This window comes from Schistosoma mansoni, chromosome 6, assembly GCF_000237925.1.
Source record: "Schistosoma mansoni strain Puerto Rico chromosome 6, complete genome".
Lineage (NCBI taxonomy): Eukaryota > Metazoa > Platyhelminthes > Trematoda > Strigeidida > Schistosomatidae > Schistosoma > Schistosoma mansoni.
Window position 1 is genome coordinate 10,229,701 of NC_031500.1, and position 23,848 is coordinate 10,253,548.

The 23,848-nt window shown below is 33.7% G+C and overlaps 1 non-coding gene across 1 annotated transcript; it reads right to left on the reverse strand.

The window, feature by feature from the left end:
* Positions 1-22,959: 22,959 nt before the first annotated feature.
* On the reverse strand, positions 22,960-23,031 carry Smp_tRNA_01907_Pseudo_CGA.1.1. Its single transcript has one exon. It is a non-coding gene (tRNA).
* Positions 23,032-23,848: the final 817 nt, after the last annotated feature.

The window sequence follows — 23,848 nt, forward strand, 5'->3', positions numbered from 1 at the left end:
CATGGCCAGTTTTATCACAAGAAGTTCGTCTAAGATCGATTAACTCGATGGTAACAATCATCTAACACCCACCCATGTTATTATTTTCTCATCACCAATATTCAATGATGATAATCTTGATCTTCAAATCAACAACTCTACTATTGATAACGCAGGTAAACATTTTTTAGGGCTTGCTAACAAGCTTAAAATCTTAATTCAAAGCCAGTTGTATGTTTCCCCTAACTACCTAAGTTCATAAAAATTGATCACTCAACTACTTATTTATTCTCAAATGATGAACTCGATAATTTCAATGTTAAAATGTACAAATTTGACACTTAAGCAGATATTTTGTTTTGTTAGAAAGTATAATCAAGTTTTGATAAATAAGAGGCAAGTAAAAGATGAATTATTGTGAACTCTATGGTCAATATTATTACTACGATAACTCACACTACTACTCACATTACTACTATCCACACTACTAACACTACTACTATTGTAGTGTATGATATTTATGTCGACAGACATGAGTAGTATATCACATCAACCGGAAGTGGAAAACCTGCCAGAAAAAGGCTAAGAAGATCGAGTTGAACAGAATAGAAGGAATAACAGAAAGGAGTTGTGAACTCGAAGAATCATAAGGAATGTGAAGGACAAATGATTGAAAGTCGTAAGTGAAGTATTCTGTGTATAGTTTTTAAATTTCATAAAGATATTCTGTAATTTTGTATTAACATGCAATTGATTGTCACCACTTGTGTTCGTTTATTACATTATTACTACTACTGTGTCAAATATAATGCAATAAGGAAATTCATGTTAATTTTTTCTGTACTGTACATTCAACTGTTTATCATCTTACAACTAATCTTGTTAGTGACTAGCTACGAGATGTAACTCCTGGAGTTCTAGTGATAATTTGTGACTAATCTGTGTAGAATGTGAGACAGATATCCACTTCAGACAACGGATGAAAGGTTGCTCAAGATTATGAGTTGACTGAAGTTATAGACATTAACACCGTTGGATGTCGGCTCGTTTGTCTAGAGGTTAAATGTTCGCGAACAAGAACTAAGGTTCTAACTTCGAATCCTGAGTGTAGGTTTGTGGATGGACAGTGTAAAGAAGTCCTATACTAGGACGAAACGACCGTCTAGTGCTTTCAGGTTATCAATGATAGTTTAATTCAGATCAACTCGTTATTCCAACTGTGAAAATAAAGATAAACTTGGGATCCGATATACATCTGGTTCTCATTATAATTGTGTTTTTTATGCAATTGGGAAAATGTAAACACCTTATATATAGCATTTTCCATCAGTTATGTGTAAATAACAATGTATAGAAATTGAGTTTTGTTTCTAATTAAGAATAAATGAGAATGGAAAATTAGCGATTTAATGAGTTTCTGGAAGACACTAAACAGTATGAAAGAAAGAGAGTACCAGGAACCGATGAATGAGAGTCTAAATAGAATTCTTGACTGATCCTTTTTTAATTATCCATGTGCTCGCTAATGATTAGCTTCTAAATACAGTTCTCAGGAGTTAGAATGAGAAGCTGTGACCAGTGAAGTTCATTCATGTTGATTATGAGACAGATATCCACCTACAGAAAATCGAAGATGATTACCTAAAATTGGAGTTGGACATGTATGCCATTGGATAACAAGTCTGGTGGTCTATAAGTTAAGTGGTCGCGTATGAGACTGAAGGTCCTGAGTTCGACTCCATATGGCGAGGGTTGTGACTGCACTATCCAGGAGTCTCATATTACAATCAAATAGCTGTTCAATGCTTCATAGTTTTCAATGGTAGTTAAGCTATGATTAACTCGTTATTCAAACAATGAAACTTATACAATCTCCATAAATCTCCCTGTACGAATGAATTCATATAAATAACGAATTGTTTACCATTTTCTTTGTTTGTTTATTCTCAATTCAAAGTGTTTTTGCTTCTGTTATTATGAAAAAAATAATAAAATTTGCCCAGAACAAATATTGATTTATGTTTTTTATACTCTTTCTAGAGTAAGGATAGGCTCTCGATTGTTTTCTTCCCCCATTTGAATAGGTAAAAAATGTAAAACACTTTTTGAGAGAGAGAGAGAGAGTACTAACCACACTGTTGATAAACTTATGTTCTATATTCTGGATAAATGTTCTCATTTTGTTTTTTTTCAAATATGCCAAGTATTATCAGTCAGTATTGTGTATGTAGATAGCTGAGTGTAACACAGTCTATCTCGTAGCATAAATGTAATGTAGCCAGCAATGGAATCCAGGACGCAAATTTCATCCTATTTTTGACTTGTTGACTGAATGTATAGTCTAGTTCATTTTATATTCTCACTGGCGAGAATCAACTTATAGTTGATGGAGATTTTGTGAATGTTTTGTTCTTTGTCCTGAATGGTTTGAATTGTGAAGTTTTCATTATTCTTTTAGATCAGTCATAGAGACCGTCATCAAGACATATTGAGGCTTCACATGTAGAATAAGTAACTAGTTTACTCTTATTTGAAGCAGGTAATCGATGGTGACGTTGTTTAGAAAGATAATTGAGACTTTACAGTTAAACCATTTATCTCAGCTTATATAACAGCTCTAAAATATGTATATATTGTTTTAGCAGGATTACATTATGTGTAGAACAAAGGTTAAAAGAGTTAGTTTTGCAGTTATAGTAATCGAATTCAAACCAATGGTGGGATGGATGAAAACTGGTTTTATCTACTTCGATTTCAGTAATCAAGTAGTAAGACTAAGTCCTTTCACGTAAATGTGAAAAGAATACAAAAGGCAGGAACTATGAAATGGAGCTTACCTGCGATATTGATAGGCAGAATTCGATCAGCATTAAAGGAACTAGACAAACGTGATATTGCTTAGTACTCAGCGATCATTCGGCATAACTATTTCGGCCCTACAAGTGATCAATCATAGTCTGAATGTCTCAGTGGTAGTCTCAGACGATAAATCTGGGAGACCCGGTTACAATCCTACGTAATTCTCCTCATGAGTACAAATACCTTTTCTGATGAGTTTCAACTGGTGCGAAACCCAAATAGAACAAGTCTTCCTGTTGAAAACCTTTAATCACCCAAGGTTTTTACCAATTAATTAATTAAATTAGATAAACTGCAATTTATACCTTGAACTGACACGTTGAAGTTGAATTTACGAAAACCTAAATGGAAAATATTTAGTAAACAATCAACTCATGTTGTAACACATATATTCTGCAAATTTATTAGTTAGACCTTAACACCGTCGGATAACACCTCAATGGTCTAGAGTTTAAGCGTTTGTAGGAAGGTCCTGGGCTCGAGTCCATTCGGTGCATGATCGTGGATGTGCACTGCTGAGGAATCTCATACTAGGATGAAAAGGCCGCCTAGTACCTCCAAGTTTTCCATGGTGATCTGGCTTAGATCGACTCATGAATTCAACCATTAATATTAGAAAAATAATGATTCAAAATAAACAAATGATTAACAGAAGATCTGAAATTAGTAAGCTTATATTTTAGACAAATGTTGGAATATTTATAAATACATAAAATTTACACTAAATCAGTAAGACAGCTATTTTTTAGTATTGAGAATTTTGGGAGAATGTAGCATTTTTATAGCTTAGATCATGATATGATCTTGGTTAGACCATCAGTGAAAACTTGGAAGTACTGGATTGCTATTTTGTTTTAGTGTAGGACTCCTCAGAAGAGTGCATCCATGAACCCTGAACCGAGACCTTCAGTTTCTCTAGACCATAGAGTTGGGACCTAGTACACTTCAATGTTAATGAATAAGGGAACAATATGACATAATATTACCTTAAAACAGAAAATTAGTTAATAACAATTTATTGATTTTCAATAGTAATAATAATAATAATAATACTTAAAATTACAATAATTTAGTTTTAATAGCCGAACTCATTAGTCGATTTAAGCTAGACCACCACTGAATGCCTGGAAACACTGGACTGCCGCTTCGTTCCAGTGTCGCACTCTTCAACAGTGCGCATCTACGATCCCGCATCAAAGGGACTCCAACTCATGACCTTCGGCTTCGCATGCGAACGCTTAACTTATAGACCACTAAGACGGAATCCAACAATATTAATGTCTAACTTCAATCAATCTATGATATTATGCAATCGTTCATCCATCGTCTGAGGTAGATACTTGTCTCTATCCGATACGGATTGGACTCCATTGGTCACGTTGGAGAAGTGCCATACTAAGACGAAGTGGCCATCAAACAGTGCTTCCAGTTTTTCAATGATGGTCTAGCTTAAATCAAACTCATGAATTCAACTATTAAAATCATTACAATCTCCACAAATTCTCATTCTGGTAATAATTCAATTAACATAGATTTCAATGATTTTGTTACGTTATAGGACGGAAGGTAACCGACTCACAGTTGTGTAGGCACATTTACTCAAACACATAAATAAATACAGACAAACATATATAGCTAAACAAATGATGATGATGATGTTGATAAGTGAAAGGATGAAGTAAGAAGAATTGGTGTATTTCTTATTCAACTGTTCATTTCATCTTTGTTCATACGCATACCCACATGTGTGCATACATGTACTTCTTCTCACTAATCTTTAATCTTCAGTTTATTTACAAATTAAACTATACTTTGAATAAAAGAATAAATTAATAAGATACAAAGAATATAACAAACAAAGGAAAATGTGTCAGATGGAAATAAAAATCGTAGAACAGGACAATCAAGTAGCACGTCCGAACAACACCAACATTACTGCCACTTTTAATTGTTATTTACATTGAATGTGTTACTTCTTATAACCGCCCCCCCTTTGTTATTATTATTATTTCTCATAATCTATTCTCTCTCTTACTCTCTTTGTAGATCACTCCGTAAGTGTGCATTGTCTCGTTTCCATTTTTGTTCTGTTCTCAGAAGAGATTATATAAAATGACATAGAATAGACTATCATCATTATCTTTATCATAATGATAATATAGTTTATTGTATAAATTTATAAAAATATATAACTTAATTGTTACATTATTCAATTAAGTAGTCAGTTATTCATTATGTGATTATTCATTCATATGTTATTTCATACATCATTATTGTTACATTGATAGTTTGTCTTTTCTTTCTATTGATTCAATTGAATAGAGAAGGAATGAACAAGAATGTTCTACAAGAATAAATAGAAGGCTAGAGGGGGATATTTGGATGTCAAATCAATCATTTGAAGGCAATACACTCATTACAAGACGTAGCAATCCATTTGTATTTGGTTATTTGAATCTTCTTATTGATGTTTAGGACTGAAATTGATCACTCTCTCTTGGTATTTGTGTATCGTGTGTGGTCTGCCTTAATTTTACCATTAATTCAATGGGATTATAAGTAGAGTTGAATGGTAGCTAACAGTAGAATCTAGGACGCATTTTCGCTCGTACTTGTTACTCATCAGTTGGATGTAATAGAATCCGAATTGGTATTCATGCTAGAACTCGAACCCAGTGCATTTCGCTGATTCCAGTCCTAAGCGCAAATAGAAAGATTCAAACAATCAAAAATACAAATTAAAATCCACCCTATTGCAAAAGTTGGTGGTTATCTGAACTCAGTAGCTGAATGGATAATGCGTTGTAGCGAGCATATAATTTGGGTTAAAATCTCACAGTTCACATTTAAAACACGTCAATTCATGATAAACCCAGTCAATAATCGAACACTATTGGTTGGTTTATGTATAATTCCTGATGTGGTTAGAATTTAGTTAATCATAAATTTTCGCTATTTGTTTGCCCATATTTCATTATTTATACCGAATCTTATCACGTTATTGCGTAATAGTCCTGATTTAACTGTGCATAACCGTTTGAGAGTAACTTAGGAAGAAACCAATGATACATAATGCAGATTGGTACATTGTGATTGAATCGTTGTATATTAGGACTATATTTTATTGACTCAACGATAGATATGCCTACCGATAAAGTCTGGGGAATTTCTGTTCCGTTTAATCACCTCGTTATAACTGTTACCTTAATCAGATTTGAAACTATTTTGAAGCAAACGAACGAGAGTTTTGTTTCACTAAATATAAACAAAAGAGTAAATTGTGAACAGCGAGAAATCGGTCAGTTACATTATAACCATGAAATAGCTTCTAGTTTCATTACTTTTACACAATAACTATTTAATTTATCAGAAGGGGTTTTGTGGATATTATAGTAATTTTAACAGTTGAGATCATGAATCAATTGAAGCTAGACCACCATGAAAAATCTGGAAGCACTGGACGGCAGTTTCGTCCTATTATGGAACTCCTCAGCAGTACGCATCCACGATCCCGCCTCGCGAAATTCGAACCCAGGACCTATCAGTTTCATGAATAAAACTTTTAATCATTCAAACATAACAAATTCATTGGACTAAATCCAATAATGTCATTGATTAGAAAATTTTTTTATTTTGCAAAAAAGTAAATGTTTATTTTTGACAGGTTAATTAATGAAAATGGAGGAAGTAATCATTCAACATTCTTTTAAAAAAATCAGTTATTTTTACCCTCCATCTAGATCATTGATAACCAATCCATCAAATTATGTTACTGTCTAAGTTTTATCGATATTAGGATTTAAATTGTACATATGTATGTATATGTGTGTTGATCATTGTGTGTAATTAAGTTATAGAAGGGGGTTATAACTGATACAGACAATCAAATATGTCTCATATCCACAAAACATTGAAGCATAAATACTAATTAATGGATTCACAATGAAGTTGAATTATTATCTTACTATCTTACCAATTCAACTTTGTCTAGCGTTTTTTCTAAGTTTATTACTACCGGTCTAAATCCTGAATAGAGGAAAAAAGATTGAGCGTGGGGTTAGCAGATCTAAGTAAAAAAGAACGTTTTTGAAAAACACCACTACTTTTCATCGAGATAAATATTTATATATTAACGATAGGAATTTAGATATTAAGCTTGTCTCCGTTGTCAGGATAGAAAGATTTTTTAATAAAAAAATACCTCGTCTAAATATGTATATACGTACTGTTCCCATGGAATATTCAAACTTGATGTAATAAAACGAAAAAATTCTTATTGGAAATATTGTTCACTATATATTTAACTAAAAAACCTATCATTGAAGCTAGAAAACCATGAAAAACCTGGAATCACTGGACTGCCGTTTCGTCCTATTGTGGGATGCCGGCTCAGTGGTTTTAAAGGTTGTGTGCTCGCGCGCGAGACTGGTAGGTCTTGGGTTCGAATCTGGCGAGATAGGATCGTGGATGCACACTGCTGAGGAGTTCCATAATAAGACGAAACGGCTGTCCAGTGCTTCCAGGTTTTTCATGGTGGTCTAGCTTCAATTGATTCATGATCTCAACTATTAAAATTTTTGTTTTATAATATTTGAAGCATTATATGTCATTTGTTAGGTTTGAATGGTTATTCATGAATTGATATTGTATTCAGAATCATTGAAAATAGGAAGGTAGCAATGTGAAGCTGCCTTGCCCTGGTTCCAGTTTCCGGAATTTTCAATGATACACAACTATTGGGAAAGAATTCAGTTCTTTAAGCTTAATGATACAATGAGCAAGAACTTAATATCCAATAGTAGAATCAGACAGAAAGCAAAAAATTCGTTGATTAGTATGTATATGTGTATGTGAAAAGGGAATATCATTCGATCATTAGAAGACTTTCAATCTCCCATATCTATATACATGAAAAGCATGCCATATTTTTCAAAAAGAAACATTCGATTATTAAATCCTTTTCAGTAATTAAACCTCAGAGAAACAAATCAATTTCAAAGAGTGCTGTGTAGCTGTTTGTTTGTTGATTTAAAACGTCCATCTACTGTGGAAGAGGACAAACCAGCTACCAGCTAAAGAAGAAATTAGGAAAATACGTTGGAAGTGGATAAGACATACATTGAGGAAATCACCAAACTGCATCACGAGGCAAGCACTAACTTGGAATCCGGAAGGGAAGCGGAAAAGAGGAACGTCAAAGAACACATTACGCCGAGAATTTGAAGCAGACAGGGAAGGATGAATAACAAGTGGGAAGAACTGGAAAGGATTGCGCAGGACAGGGTTGGATGGAGAATGCTGGTGAGCGGCCTATGCTCCCCTACAAGAAATAACAGACGTATCAGGCGTAAATAAACCACTGCCTATCTCAACGGGTGATGTCATTTAGTGTAGAAGTAAGTTGAAAGTTAGTGGGATAAACGAAAATGTTCACGCGAGCAGTTGTTCATGACGTTATATGATATGACTCAAACAGAATCGGGCCGTATTGAGGAAGATGCACTTACTTTTCATTTTATTCTAAATCTCCACTTTCAGTACTCTTTCATACATATCTAACCATCAAAACCTCTCTAACCACATTCTCAATATTCAGTCTTTCCTATTACAATTAATTATTCGATTATTTCACTTTCTTTGTCATTCATCTTATCATGTTAATGAGTTATTGTGACAAGCTCTACGTTGATGACTTTTTCCGGGTTAGCGTGTTTTCAGCGAGTTGGTTTTCTACGGGATGGGATCGCTAACCCCATGCCCAACCCTCCTCCTTTATCCGGGCTTGAGACCGATAGTAGCCCCCGGAGGAGCTACAGGCGGAGTTTGATGATTACTTATTATAATTTCTTCTGAAAGTTGACTAATCTTTACAAACCACCCAGATAAACACACTATTACTTCAAACAAAATCGAAATGATCTTATTGGGATAATGAAAAAACTAAAAAAAACCTACAAAAACACACTGAATTTTCTATTTTTTGTTTTTACTTTAACAAAACACATGTGTTTGAGTATACGCCCCTTAATTGACCTGGTTTTTAAACTATACATCAATGTATATTTTGATTGACCATATGTAGACCGCTAGTATAAAGTATAAACATAAGTTAGGATAGATTAAAAGTATAAAAGTATATGTAACATCAAAAAAACAAAATAGTCTAATCTATAATAATCAGAACAGATACAATGTAGAGAATACAATAACATTTCGCTGGACAGATGTTAATCAATTGTAGGTAGTGATTTAATTTCTTTGTTTCTTTATTTACTCTTTGTGTAGACGATCCACGGGTGAATTCAGGGAAGCTCTAAGAAGCTCAGAAATAGCCGAATATATTCCATCCAATCAGCTTTTGGAAGAATATTCCAGAATCACTATGTGTAGCTTCCCTATAGGACAAATACTAATAACCCCCTGTGTGCGGATCGGATAACTACAATGGTGATTTCGTTTTTACTAAAAGCTATAAATACCTTACAGTTTTGTACCATAATTGACACTGTTTGAAATAAAATTCTCTCCACTTGTCGTCTGCCTTCCCATCTTGCGACTTGGGAAGGTTCTAGCGTTCGAGTGCTCAAGTTATACGCGGCATACTAAGAATCATAAATTCGAGATATAACGTTCTTTGATTAAAGTGAAAATAAGAAAAGGACATCAAAAGAAAATTTCTTTCTTTTTAATTTAATTTTTTTAGTCTACGGAAAATTTAATCATTTTTATTACGATTCTATAGTCATTATTACTCTTTTTCATTTCTTCGATGTATCAGTTTTTTGAACATGTAAATATATATTTATATCAGAAGGGTTTTTTGTGGATATTGTAGTAATTTTAATAGTTGAGATCATGAGTCAATTGAAGCTCGACCACCATGGAAAACTTGGAGATACTGGACGGCCGTTACGTCCTAGTGCAGGACTCCTCGGCAGTACTCATCCACGATCCTGCCTCGCGAGATTTGAACCCAAGATCTGTCGGTCACGTGTAAAAAAGCTTAACCTCTAGACCATTAAGCCGGCATCCAACGGTGCTAATACCTAACTTCAACTAATCCACGAAATCAAGCGTTCGTGAGCGAGACGGATAGGTCCTAGGTTTGAATCTCGCGAGGCAGGATCGTGGATGCCCACTGCTTCCAGGTTTTCCGCGATGGTATAGCTTTAATTGACTCATGATCTCAACTATCAATATATATATATATATATATATATATATATTACACTTTTCTTTGTAGTTAATTAAAATACAACTATAGAAAGCCCGTATTTCAAAAATGTGTTTATATTTTTTAAAAGAAAATATTGCAAATGGTGCGTTGTGCTAGTCTGATGAATTTTTACATTTATTATGATTATTATTTTTTTATAAAAAACATTCTGATAATAATCATAGGCTCACTAGTGACTAGTTTCCAGATGTAACTCCTGGAGTTCTAGTGAGGAACTGTTACCAGAAGAGTCTAATCGGTGTTGGTTGTGAGACAGATATCCATCTCAGACAATGGATGAAGGGTTTTGCAAGATAATAGATCAATTGAAATTAAACATTAATACTGTTGAACGTCGGTTCAATTGTCAAGCCGTTAAGCGTTCGCGAGCAAAACCTAAGTTTCTAACTTCAAATCCTGAGTATAGTTTTGTGAATGGGCACTGTTAAGGAATCCCATACTACTACAAAAAGACTGTCCATTACTTCCAAATTTTCAATAGTAGTGTTACATTGATCAGTTCATGAATTCAATAAAAAGAAATCAAAGAATTTCCACAATTTCAAAGCTGAAAATAACTCCCCTTTTTCATCCATTATTGAACATATAAATTTTATTAAATAAACATTATTTATTTAAATACAAAATTATTATGATCATTTTGGTTCGAAAATGGGACAATGTTGAAACAATATTTTGAAAAATTATTTCAACTATTACTATGATATACCAAAATAATAATAGTAATAATAATAGTAATAGTAATAATAATAATAGTAATAATAACAATGGTAATAATAATAATAGTAATAATAATAGTAATGGTAATAATAATAATGGTAATAATAACAACAATAATAGTAATAATAGTGGTAGTAATACTAATAATAGTAATAATAACAATAATAATAATAGTGATAATAATAGTATTAATAATATTATTAGTAATAACAAAAACAATAATCATAATAGTAGCAGCAATAATAATAATAGTAACAATAATAATAATAATAATAGTAGTAGTAATAATAAATAGGTTCCTTCTATATTGACATAGTTTACACCGGTATTTTGTATGTTTATTCAACGTTAAAATTAACACAACCATGTAAATGTAAACTTAATAAAAACATACAATAATATGATAATTCCAAATACATTTATTTAGTTAATAATAATAATAATAATCATTCATTCATTCATTTATGATTAAGTTGACTTTAGTAGGTTGAACTCGTTTCAAGTCTCAATAGAATGAATATAAACAAAATACTTTTTTTTCAAACCAAAAAATTGATTGTCAATTTTCTTAACAATTCTGATCTCTATCAGAAGTGGGTTTTGTGAGGAGATTTTAATAAATTTATATAGTTGGTCTATAGGTTAAGTGCTCGAGCGCGAGACTAATAGGTCTTGGGTTCGAATCTCGTGAGGTGAGATCGTGGATGCGCACTGCTGGAGAGTCTCACAGTAGGACGAAACGGCCGTGAAGTGCCTCCAGGTTATTCATGGTGGTCTAGTTTTAATTGGCTCATGATTTCAAGTATATAAATTCTGATCTCTGTTTATAATGACATATTATTTAGACTTGCAAAATGTTGATGTTAAATGGTTACAGGCACTTGTAGAAAGTCTTCGATATTTATTGGTTGGGTTTTTTCAGTAGAATTCATCTAGAATCTATATATTGTATTCTGATTATTCATATAACTGAATACATTATTATATTCTCTAAGATAGAGTGAAAGGTGGATACCCTACAATTTAAATGAGGCTTCTCATAATCTCTCTCTATCTATCTACCTTTATATACATCACAACCTAATCAGTTAAAAGATAAAAATAGGATACAACTCATACAGTATGAACATTATACAAAATAGAAAAACTGATAAATTATAATTTTTTTATATTAACAAGGGGAAATTACAAATCTCTACAAATTAAATGTGTTGTATTGTATAAGTTTATTTCGAGGAAAACATGAATTTAACATGAATTTAATTTTTATTTAAACTAAACACATTCTATCCTATATATATATATATATATATATATATACACCTGCTACCCCCAGTGGAGCATAGGCCGCCGACTAGCATTCTCCAACCCACTCTGTCCTGGGCTTTCTTTTCTAGTTCTATCCAGTTGTTGTTCATTCATCTCATATCTGCCTCCATTTCTCAGGGTAATGTGATCCTTGGTCTTCCCTTTTCTCCTTTGGCCTTCAGGATTTCATGTGAGGGCTTGCCTTGTGGCACAGTTGGTTGCTTTCCTCAATGTGTATCCTATCCACTTTCAGCGCTTCTTGCTGATTTATTTCTCCTCTGAAATCTGGTTTGTTCTCTCCCACAGTAGGTTGTTGCTGATAGTGTCTGGCCAGAGGATCCGAAGTATCTTGCGTGGACAACTGCTAATAAGCACTTGTATCTTCCGGATGATGGTGTTGGTTGACAATTGTTTTGAGTTCAAGATGTTCTCCGATTGTAAATATGCTGCTCTTGCTTTGCCAATCTGCGCCTTCACATCTGCATCAGATCCACCGTGTTCATCAATCATGCTCCCCAGGTATGTAAAGGTTTTTGCATCATCCAAAGCTTCTTCGTCAAGTGTGTTTCGATTGGTGCATGTTGTATTGTATCGTAGAGTCTTGCTTTTCCCTTTGTTTATATTGAGACCTACTGCTGCTGAGGCTGCTGCTAGACTGGTTGTCTTACCCTGCATTTGTTGTTGCGTTTGTGATAGAAGAGCCAGATCATCTGCGAAGTCTAAATCGTCCAGCTGCATCCTAGCTGTTCAATCCAACATAGGAATTCCGTATGATATTGACTATCTTCTCAGGTACGCCGTAGTGTCTAAGAAGCCTCCGTAGTATTGTCCTGTTCACGCTATCAAATGTTTTCTCGTAGTTAATGAATTTGATGTAGAGTGATGAATTCCATTCGATTGATTGTTCCACAATAATACGTAGAGTTGCGATTTGGTCTGTACACGATCGACCCTTACGGAATCCAGCCTGTTGGTCTCGAAGTTGGGCGTCTACGGAGTCCCTCATTCTGCTTAACAACACCCTGTTGAAGACTTTTCCTGGTATCGAGAGAAGAGTGATGCCCCTCTAGTTATCACATTTGTTGAGATATCCTTTCTTTGGTATTTTGATCAGAAGTCTTTCTTTCCAGTCTTTTGGTACTTGTTCTTCATCCCAAATCTTACTGAAGAGAATGTGGAGTATCTTTGCAGTTGCTGCTACATTTGCTTTCAGTGCGTCTGCTGGAATGCTGTCTGTTCCTGCTGCTTTGCATTCCTTGATTTGTCTGATGGCCATGCTGATCTCTTCAATTGTTGGTGGGCCGACATTGATTAGGAGGTCCATGAGTGCTGCTTCGATGTTGGATGGTTTCATTGGAGCTGTTCGATTCAAGAGTTACTTGAAGTGTTCTACCCACCTGTTTCGTTGTTCTTCAATGTTGGTGATTACCTTTCCTTCCTCGCTTCCCACTGGTCGTTCTGGTTTACGGTAATTTCCGGCGAGTTTCTTTGTTTTGTCTTACAATTTTCGCATGTTTCCTTCTCTTGCGGCCTTTTCCGCTGTCATTGCTAAATCTTCCACATATTTACGTTTGTCAGCTCTGATGCTCCTCTTCACTTACTTGTTTACTTCTGTGTATTCGGCTTATGCCTTGGCTTTTTCTGCTCTTGTTCGACTGATATTGATTGCTGCCTTCTTGTTCCTCCTTTCTCCAACCTTATTCAGTGTACCAACAGTGATCCATTCCTTGTAATGGTGCTTCTTGTGTCCCAGAACCGCCTGACATGTTGAGGTGATTGCCTCTTTCATCCCTTTCCAGTTGCTCTCCATAGTAGTTCTCTCTCCCTTGAGTAGATCATGAAAGGCCTGGAACCTGTTGGTGAGGGCTATCTTGAATTTGTTCATTTTGACAGTATCCCGAGTAAAAGCAGTATTAAACGTTTGTGATCTTGTCCACTCCGTTGTCCAGTACTTCTTAAGTTTTAATTTCATCTTGGCGACCAGCAAATGATGATCTGATGCTATATCAGCTCCTCTTCTGGTTCTCACATCCTCCATCGTCCTCCTGAACTTTTTGTTGATGCAGATATGGTCGATTTGGTTCTGTGTATTGAGTCTCCAAGCAGGTAGATAGATATACCGAAATGTTTCCAAAAGTATACATTTACTCAGCCTTTCATATTTATTTTGTTTACAATTCAAATAACATTCCTATTAATAATAAATTGTTGTTTATACAAGATGATATAGTTTACTACAATTTAAGATTTTACTATCCTATTATTATAATTGCTATTATCGAAAACATTTAATTCACAACTGTTTTTTTTCTCTTAATTAAAAAAATTTCTGTATTTACTTTTGAATGAAGAGAAATAGAGATATTTGAACATTGAAACATTTAACATTATTCAATATTCAATTAAAAGGATATTGTTTTAAGCAGTTAGATAAAAGAATTATGTGTCCATCTAATATCAGAAGGGGATTTTGTTGATATTATAGTAATTTTAATAGTTGAGATCATGAGTCAATTAAATCTAGAGACTGATAGGTCCTGGGTTTAAATCTCGCGAGGCGAGATCGTGCGTGCGTACTGTTGAGGAGTCTCACACAATAAGACGAAACGACTGTCCAGTGCTTCCAAGTTTTCCATGGTGGTCTAACTTCAATTGACTCATGATCTCAACTATTAAAATTATACATCTATTTGTTAATGATTTTTAATATCCCCTAAAAAGGGAACAATAGAAAATTGAACAATGTAGAAAAATTTTTTCCGACATTATTATTTTATGTCAAGATTGTAAAATAAAACATTCTTTAAATGGTTGAATTCCACAAATATTGGGGGGTTGAATACAATTCCCTTTTTTAAACATGTATTTATTTTATTTTGTTTTCTTATTATGACTCCCTTTTTATTTCTTAGTCAGTTTTCTGTTTGAAAATGTTTACTTGTCATTTTGATAAAAAGGGAAAGAAATAAAACTAGAAATTAAAAGGAGGGGTTGGTAACTGTGTACATTACTAGCTAAACAGAAAAAAAAACATTTTATGTGTATACATGATATTAAACTAATTAACATTATCCCTACTATTTCAGATTAGTTGTCATGACAACTGTTGAGTTCTAAATTTCATTTGTTGTTGTTATTGTTGTTGACTCATCTTGATTAAATTAATAATTGGTATGTTTATATTTACATAGGGATGTATCTGTATGAATGTGTATCTCCGTATTGTGTCGATTTGTCTAGTCAATCTTCTACTATCATCTATAACTTGAATAGACTTGAATGTTATATGATATACAATATAGTAAATAAACGTATCAGATGTAAGATAAAGTAGGTATCGGTTTGAAATGAAACAGTTCTATTCGAATATCTATCATTTCTCATTGACTGGATTACTGAAAGGCTACTTGAGAGTAGTCTATATTATCATGTAATCTTACTTCAAGTTAGTCAATATTGTAGTGATTTAACATTATGATCATATTACGTAAGAAGGTAAGTGTAGTTAAGTGAAATAATAGAAAAAAAGGTTACTTTTCAGCGTGATTGATTAACAGTGAATTGATTTAGATTGTAGAAATTGATGCTGAAAGGTTTTAATTTTTGTACTGGTCAACATACATCAGTTAACAATGTAGACTATGGGATTCACTGCTAATCCAATGAAGTGTTATTGTTTTTTTGTTAGACAAATCAGCCTAAAATCTTATTTTCGTTCAAAAATTAAGTAATGTAAATAATACAACATAGCAACCAGACATTTAATACTACTTAGTAATAATCATAAGTAGTATAGGTTTTTGTATTTTTCAAGTTATGTCTAGCAACACAACGTCAAATAATGACAGTTTATAGGTAGATTAAATGAATTAGAATGGCTATGTATTTCTACTTCGTACGGTAAAGTTCTTGAATGAAATTGAAAAGTGACTAATGGTAGAACAGTAAATTCTTCGTATATATATTAATGATTAATATTTTTTAATAAATTTTTGACAAGCTAAAAGATTTGAATAAATTACTTCAATTTTAAAGGATATTTTGTTTGTCATAAAGTCAATGTTAGCTGGAGATGGAATAATGAAAACTAGTTAAAATGGATGGTGACTAGCAGTGGAATCCAGGATGCGCGTTTCGTCCTATTTGGGGCTCATCAGCTGGACGTACATGCATCCCATAGTTAACGTTCACTTCGGGATTTGGATCAAGTACCATTCGCTCCAAACGTCATCGCGTTGTCCACTTAGCTACCGAGCCCCGAATGGGATGAAACATGCATCCTGGATTCCACTGCTAGCCACCATCTACCTTTGCTTATAATGCATGTGACTTCAGGCAATATCGAGGCAATCCATACAGATTGCACATATACTTATAAGAGACCGATCAATTGTAGTCCTAAATATCAATGGGAAGATTCAAACAAACAATACAAAATGAATGAAAACTTGTGTCAAGAATAAAATAAATAACTAATTCAGTGACGAATTGTATTTCTTAGCCAAGCCAGTTAGTTTATTGATTATGTGATTTATGTATATACACCTATTAGATTAGTGGTTAATCACTAATTCAGTTCATTTAAATTTATTGGTTGGTCAAAACCTTTTAAAATGATATGTAGTTAATTGTAATTAGTATTATGGATGTCGTTTAATCAGTAGTTAGTGCGTAGATCAATCTACTTCATGCAACTTGTTTTTTCCTCTTTGTGTCAATCAAATAGTCTCGCTCCGTAGCAATAAATTCACATGTAGACAGACGGAATTCAGAGTGATAGCAAACAACCGTCTTGATAACAATAATCAGGATTTAGTTCACGTCAATACTGACAAATCAGTTTTGCTTTGAGTCACTAAAACTAGAAATCAATGGATTAGATTTCGTTTGAGATTCTCATCCTTTTTTATTAATAATAATAATAGTAATAATAATGCGTTTAGCAGTAACTAGTTTAGAGAAGCCTTGATTAGTTAATTCAATATCTCATGGGTCATGTGACTGTGTACTAATAGTTCATAGATCAAAACAAAGCTTATAATAAGAGGGACGCGAATATGAATAGTTTAGTTAGTTAACAATTGTACAATTAAAATATACACATAGTATTGGTCGATAAATAGTCCTCAAAGTTACCATTCATAATTCCCTTCAGGATATAACAATCTCTAACTGCATTACAAGCGCTTGTTCTTTCTATCCCCCACCACCTTATACTTCACTTCTTTTAAATCATACAATTTCATTACATCAATTCATTTACGTATTTGTTTATTATTCACACTCTACACTTGATTTATGTAGAGTAGTAAACATTCCACTTCAGACACATCAGTCAAATAAAAGCTTTTAATGGATTCAATTTTCGAAAATTGGTCTCTTTCTTTTCACTCTTAATAAACAAAAATAATTTCAAGTGTTACGTTGATTCAAACACATACAGGCATGCATAATAATAATAATAATGGTTATTATTATTATTATAAATGAAAACATTCTTAACGATATATGTAGTTATTTTAACAGTTGAGATCGTGAATCAATTGAAGCCAAACCACCAAGTGAAACTTGGAAGCACTGGACGGTCGTTTCGATCTATTGTGAGACTCCTCAGCAGTGCGCATCCACGATACCACAATAGAACGAAACGGGCGTCCAGTGCTTCCAGGTTTTCTATGATAGTCTAGCTTCAATTGATTCATGATCTCAACTATTAAAATTACTATGATATCCACAAAACCCTTCTGATAATAATTTGTAGTTATGTTGAAATTTCAAGGATAGATTGTGTTGTTTGAGCAAACAGTGTATTCATCATGGTCGGTAATTTGTACATTTCAGTACGAAGTATCTTCAATGTCACGGAAATCAAAATTAGATGGATTGTGATTAGGAGTGTAATCTGTGATGGATGGGTGTTTCACTATGTCTGTGAAGCATCATTTGTATTTATTTGGGTATAGATTTCAGTGTACATCTCAAACACTGTCGATAGGTGCAAATATTAGTATTTCACAACAGAAACCTATTCAGCATTACCTGAATTCATTTATGTGAAGAGGTATAATTGACTGTATAACTGACCTTAAAACAATTGTTTCTGGGTTCACACTTAAAATTTGATTAAACCAGTATTAGTTTAGTTCCTTTTTCAACTACCTTGATAATGTGTTAGGAACTAGGAAGTGAAAGCCACTTGTACGCTTCAAACACTACCAGAATTTATGTTAACCACAATCATTCTTGTCGACTTTTAGACAAAAGTATATTATCATAACACAATTCCCCAATTCTCTTAAACTTTTGCTCTTACTGCGGTATGGTCTACTTATATCCGTATAAGTAGTATATGATGATGGGCAGACATATAATGTATTTTGGCGGAAGATCGATAAGGAACAAACAGGAATGAAGCGCAATCGATACGAACAATGCATGAACAATGAAATCAGAGAAGATGGACTGATATTTGCAGAAGGAACAGTTAATTAAAATTGAGACAATTGATTGTTATTTTGTAAATTAACTGTTTACTATATGGTTGTCAGAATTTAGTAGGATGGTCTGTAATTTGTGCTTGAATACATTCAGTTGTCCCCAGTCGTGTTCCTGTTCACTACATTACTACTACTACTACTAGTACTAGTAATAATAATAATAAAAATAATAATAACAAGAATGGTGATTGAATATACAGATAATCAAACTGTTCTTTCCTTACAAGTATGTCTTCCATGTACCTCATTTCAATCTTATATTTTAACCCAATTGAAGCAATAATAGAGAGTAATTCTTTAATTTTATCCATCTTGTATTTTATATTAGAAATTAAAGGAGGTGACGGGGGGGGTTAGGGCTGGGTGTGTTAGTATTAACAATTACTTTACTACATTATATTAGATTGTTTAAATGATTAACATTCATGTTATGTTTGTTGTTCAATGTACAATAATAGAAATTCACAGTAGTAAATTGTTTATTTGTTATTTATCCCTTTATTTCTATAAATGAATAACAATCATGGGGATACATGATTATTGTTGTTGTTTGTCTCAGAAACAAACAGAGGATAGTGTTTACCTGGTGATAATATCATTTGACATTTATTCAAAAATAAAGAAAAGAAAAAATAAACAATATTGTCTTATTAAGATTTAATGTTGTGATAAATATAAATAGAAAAAAAAAGCAATTAGGTTTAATATAGTTGAAATCATGAGTCATTTGAAGCTAGACCATTATGGAAAACCTGGAAGCACTGGATGGCTGTTTCGTCCTATTGTGGGACTCCTTAGCAGTGCGAATCCACGATCCCGCCTCACGAGATTCAAACCCAGTACCTATCAGTTTCGCACGCGATCGCTTAACCACTAGACCACTGACTTTAGCATTCAGACAATTATAAATATACTGATGATAGAAAATTATTATGTTTATGTTAATTTCTTACCGAGATATTGAATATTTTAAATTGATAATAATAATAATTATTGTTATGATTATATTAGGTTGTAGTGAATGCTGAATGTCATCAAGATCATAAAACGGCTTGTGTTCATAACTAATTAATTTTGAGACGAAATTTTGAAGAGTCTAGTGAAAAGGCACGATCGATGGATTTCCACTATGTCAAGTGTAAAATACTTACCGAAAATAATGGAAGATGGCTGCGAAATATCGTGAACTGATTGTAGTTTAACGTATGAATCATTTTAATTAATCATCGAAATGGGTGTACAATCAATATATAATGAGTGTATTCTCGACTAGGGTCATCATGGTGTTTCGTCGCGAATAAATCTTCACTTTTACTAACCAGTCTTGGTGTTCATACATCACATCGTGGGAACTTCAATGGTCTCACATTTGCTTTACAAGTATAAATATTAAGCGACTAAGGTATAACCGTTAGTGGTCTAGAGGTCAAACTCAGTGTGATCCCCGAAAGTTTTTGGTTCTGTTACATCTAGAGCTTTGATTCTTGCTTTACCGCGTACTACTAGACTACTTGAACGATCGAACCCGCAACGTCACTAGAGAGAAGACAGAAGACTAGTAGGTAAAAAATGTTATTCCCAAACAGTGTCAAATATAGTACAAAAAATCTCATGTATTTATAGTTTTTGGCTGAAAGTAAATCATTTCGGACAGCCAATAGGCACATAGGGGGGCTTCTTATTCATCCAATAGCGGAGCTACGCGTCGACATTCTAGAATGTTCCTCTAGCGGTGATTGAATGGAATGTCTTCGGCACTTTCTGGGCTTCTTAAGGCTTCCTTGAACTTGCCAACGAGCCATCCTTACAGGTTCAATGCCAGATGAAATCATGGATGGGTACTAACAATTAGAAGTTCCAAACTAGAACGAAACAGTTTTCTAGTGCTTTTCAATTTTCAGTGGTTGTCTAACTCATGTCTGTCCATTATCTAAAAAACAGCAATAGTAATAATAGTGATAATAACTATCATTATAGCCTTATTTGATACTCGTAATCCGTAATGAAATATTACAACCAATATCTGGTTAACACTAGAATAAAAAGTGTACTTATGTAAAAACATCTTGTTAGAATGTTTCGTTTTAATCGCTAGTATTCATCATCTCCTACGATTATCATTTCTTATTCATTAAATATAAAATAAAAAGACCCAAGCAATGATCTCTCATTTTCTTTAGGAAGTTTCATCAATAGGAAAGTATACCAACAAATTCATTGTTTTAGTTTGAGTCTTTTTAACATTTAATACCGTAATAATAATATTAGGCTATTATAATAGCGAAAGACTGTCGAAGTATTAGTGTTTATTGATTGAAACATGTACATATAAGCACAAAAATATATACTTGCCACGTAATCATTGAATTTGTGTGTGTGTTGCGATACTCCTCAGTTGACCAAACTTTAGCAGGCAGTTTTTGAGGGGGACCGATTCCCGAGCCTTTAGCCAGATAGTCTAATCCACAAGGCAGTGGAGCAACGTTAAGAGATAGGGTTCTGTTGTTGTTAGTAACCATGAATAGATTCATACACCGTTTGTTCTCCCAGAATCTTGGAGTTCATATGCTTCACTGGTTTGAAATCACGGCTTTCCATCTCCCCCAGGTGGATCCTCAGTGTCTAGCAGCCAAGCGTAAGTGCCAAAAATTCGCTTTTATTCCTCCTAATTTTGTAAACAACACCCCGCCTGCAGGAAGACAGTGATTAGGACTTTCTTGGTAGTGGCTGCCTAAGCACATCTTGTTGTGAAATATTATCTTTACACAGGGTGAATGTGTCATCCATATATCTGCAGTAAAATTTGAATTCTTGAATAATCTTTTTCAGATGACCGTTCTCTAGTTTAGCTAGAAATATATCAGCTAGTATAGGGCCCAAAGGTGAACCCATTGCCACACCATCTGTTTGTCTAAATATTTCACCGTTGAATTTGAAATTTACATTCATGGTGCATTTCAGTAATAACTCTTTAAAAGACATTAATCGGAACTGTAGTTTCAATTTCATTTTCAATCAGTTGTTCCCCTATATATTCTACGGTCTCTAGAAGTGAAAATAGGCGAATTCCAAACGGTCAAGAAAAAGTCCTTGTTCATGCGCCTACAATTCAGGGGGGATGCCGCTAGCGAAATACTTGCTCAGAGATTACGCAGATCTATCCAAAAATCTTTCAACGCAGGTGAACTACGTTTGGTGTTTTCTACGCGTCCAATGGTGACACCGAGGCTTAAAGATGAAGTTCCTAGAATGACCACCTCATTTTGTATTTATCAGTTCGACTGCTCCTGTGGAGCAAGTTATATTGGTCGAAGTTCTAGGAATTTACATTTTCGTGCTCGTGAACACCTCCCAGCGTGGCTAAGCAAAGGTCTGATGAGGAAAGTAAACAGCTCGATTTTGGCCCATTTAGTACAAACTGGTCATAGTGCCAGTATAAAACAATCTTTTTCAATTATTTATAGGGTCAGTAACTTTTTGCCTAAGCTTGTCAGGCTTAAAGTCCTTCAAACGGCGGAGGCAGTAGCCATCAGAATGAAGAAACCTGAGCTATGTGTACAGAAGAAATATCTCCAGCCCCTACTTCTCCCTTGGTCAACCACAAGGCCAATTAATGAACAATCATCTTAGCTATTGTATGACCTAATTTGACTATATACTTACGATCTTTCGTAGTCAAATGTAATTGTCTCTCTTATCTTTATTCACAAATCTTTGTATATTATTATTACTATTATTATTATCATTATTATTATTATTATTGGTTAAATATCATTATTAATCCCCCCTAAACATGATTCATTCACATCGCATTGATCCATCCTTATTACGTCTCACTAATTTTTCACACATTTAGTCTTCCACTTGATCGAATTGTAATTGCACTATCATATCTCTCTCACCCTATCTGACCCATATTTATATTCTGATCACAGATCTTAAATTTTCACTTTACGTATATACAGATTCAAGTGTTAACATTCTATATGAGTCATATCAACATTACACAATTTTATTCTATTTGATTTGACATTCCTAAATTTACATGCAATTTACAACGATGTACTTTGCCTTTAACCTGGCCAATTTTTTCGGATTATTAATTTAGATATGATAATTGTAGAACCTAAAGAGAATTTATCGAAAAGAATATTCTTCGTTCAAATATTAGTCTTTTAATATGATTGGGATTTTTAAACGATTAAAAAGTTATCAGAAGGGGTTTTGTGGAGATTTTAGTATTTTTATAGAGTTGAGATCATGAGTCAATTGAAGCTAGACTACCATGGAAAACCTGGAAGCACTGGACGGCCGTTTCGTCCTATTATGGGACTCCTCAGCAGTGCGCGTCCACGAACCCACTCTCGTGGGATTCGAACCCAGGACCTACCAGTTTCGAGCCGAAGCCCTTAACCGATAGACCACTGAGCTGGCATCCAACGGTGTTAATTTCTAACTTCAACTGATTCACGAAATTGAGCAACCATTCACCAATGTCATCAGTGAGTTCCTATCTCACAACAGACCTGGTTGAACTCCACCGGTTACTGCTTCTCACTAGAACTCCAGGAAATACCTCAAGGAGTCAGTCACTAGTGAGCACCTGATTAAAAAGTTGTACGTAAATTTCACTGTTATTCAAAGTATCAATTCTGAGAACTTATAACAAAATAGCTGTATTGAGGTAAATATTACAGGGTATATATATAGAATGATGACAATTTAACTGTGAATAACTGTGAACAATGGGATATTTCACTCCCTTGGTAGTGACAGTAGAAACTTTATACTTATAAGTAAGAGAAAAGTGACTTCACATGAGTTAAACAAGAGAAATTACAATACACTGATTGAAATTCCCTAAAAAGCGGTAAATCTTATAAAGGGATATATAGAGTAAGGGAAATAATTCTTTATAATTAGTTCTTCATTATACGTGTACACTAATACAGGTATATTTTTATGGACAATAATCATCACCAAATGATAAAGTTAACACCGACTAAGTGAGAATCTACGACATAACATTACTTAATAATTGATAATATAAATGAATTGAAATACTTGGTAATAAAAGTGACTGATTATATAATCAGTAGGAAAAAGTAATCGACACCTAATTCCCATAAGAGCTTGGATATGAATAATAGTGTTGCATAAGAATAAAAAGATAATGCTAAGAATCACGTAAAAATATGAAAGAGACTAACAAAAAAATTGAAAATGTTGTCAATAGAAACGAAGTGGA